The sequence below is a fragment of the Syngnathus floridae genome, chromosome 5 (assembly GCF_059516105.1).
Source record: "Syngnathus floridae isolate MCC-2025c chromosome 5, RoL_Sflo_1.0, whole genome shotgun sequence".
NCBI classification, from domain to species: domain Eukaryota; kingdom Metazoa; phylum Chordata; class Actinopteri; order Syngnathiformes; family Syngnathidae; genus Syngnathus; species Syngnathus floridae.
Window position 1 is genome coordinate 4,684,618 of NC_142417.1, and position 1,563 is coordinate 4,686,180.

Here is a 1,563-nt window from a genome sequence, read left to right on the forward strand (position 1 = left end):
TGATTGGCTGTTTGATCTGTGACGTCACACGGACACTCCTTTAGGTACGCCGCCATTTTCAGGTGTACCTAATAACAGGCCAGTGCATTAGGGAAAAATCATGGCCAAAGATGAACTGAAAGTGAAAAGTGCCACACCCGCCCTCACCCCCACCTCCTGATTGGCTGGTTGATCTGTGACGTCACACGGACACTCCATTAGGTACACCACCATTTTCAGGTGTACCCAATAACTATGCATTTTTTGTACGTGTCAAGAATGTGTTTTTGACTACTTGCTCTTTATTTTGGGGGACACCAACACATATTACACAACGTAAAACACCTATACATATTGTCATATAAAGCAGTTAACCAAATGTCAGATTTTTGTTTTCGTGCCCAAAAAAATACAACAAGGAATAAAACACCAGACAATTTTTAACAGTTTTTAATGTTTATTAAAATAATAATAAAAGTAAATTTCAAACCAGCAATCTAATGTGAAATTGCAGTAGATATCTTGGATAACAATATTTAGGCGTATATATACATACACGTTATTTTAAGTGTTATAAAATCAAGATTACCCAAAGAGAAGCATAATCTCCCCGTTGTTGCATAACGGCGCCTCCCTTCATGCAATAAAGTTAGCCGTTAGCTTGGAAAAAAACGCACATAAAAGAAGTGGTGTTTCACTGAGTTCTTTCTTTCCTTGGCAAATCGTAAATATACATTCTGGCTTACATAGTTCACGCCAGGAGGGAGACACAACACGTTCACTGACTGATCCGTTGATGCACGGGAAGGAAGGCAGTTCACTCATTGGCTCGTTCGCGAACGGGAAAGTCAGGATTCGTTCCCTCACTGACCCGCTCTCGCGATGAACTGGAAATGCAAATCACTCACTGATTCGTTCACACAGATTCGTTCGATGGTGAACGGGAAATGCAATTTACAACTCGTTCGTGAACGGGAAGTTACGTCATTTTCTTCTTCGTTTTGTTTTCCGGCGAGGCGACACCAGCTTCAATGCGCATTATCGACACCCACTGGTTGAAGTCATATGACCTGAGAAAAGAACGAATCACTTGAGCAAGTATATTGTATTGATGTGTATGAGTTGTTTCCACGGGATGTTGTAAAAAAACAAAAACAGATCTGCGTGAGTGTGGGGGGGGGGGGGGGCGATTCGTTTGAACGAATCTTTTGAGTGAACTGATTCTATTCAGTTCACCTAAAAGAACTGGAATGCACATCACTATCCTACAGTCCACTGTGTGTGCGCGCGCGCGTGTGTGTTTCGGGGGGCGTTCGGAAATACACTCACCTGTGCACTTTGGTGTGCTCAGAGAGAAAGAGTGCGATCCCCTCCCATTACCAAAAGCAGGCAGCACTGGTGCACCTGGTCTCCAGTCGGAGCGTCGAGTGCGCGCACCAGCACTCCGTTTTCAGGTGTAATGTAATTTACCGAATAGTACATTAGAACAACGCAGTGGCTTTCCGAACGTTCCGGTGAAACAGTGCACGCTCGGAAGCAATACCGAACCCACCCTTTGTCTTGAACGTCTTTATTTTGTGATAG

General features: G+C 43.7%; 1 long non-coding RNA gene across 1 annotated transcript; it reads right to left on the reverse strand.

Moving 5' to 3' along the window:
• Positions 1-416: 416 nt before the first annotated feature.
• Positions 417-1,440, reverse strand: LOC148397649 (uncharacterized). Its single transcript, XR_015858628.1, has 2 exons — positions 1,309-1,440; positions 417-1,049 (listed from the first exon to the last, which is right to left on the reverse strand). It is a non-coding gene; the product is annotated as an uncharacterized LOC148397649 (long non-coding RNA).
• Positions 1,441-1,563: the final 123 nt, after the last annotated feature.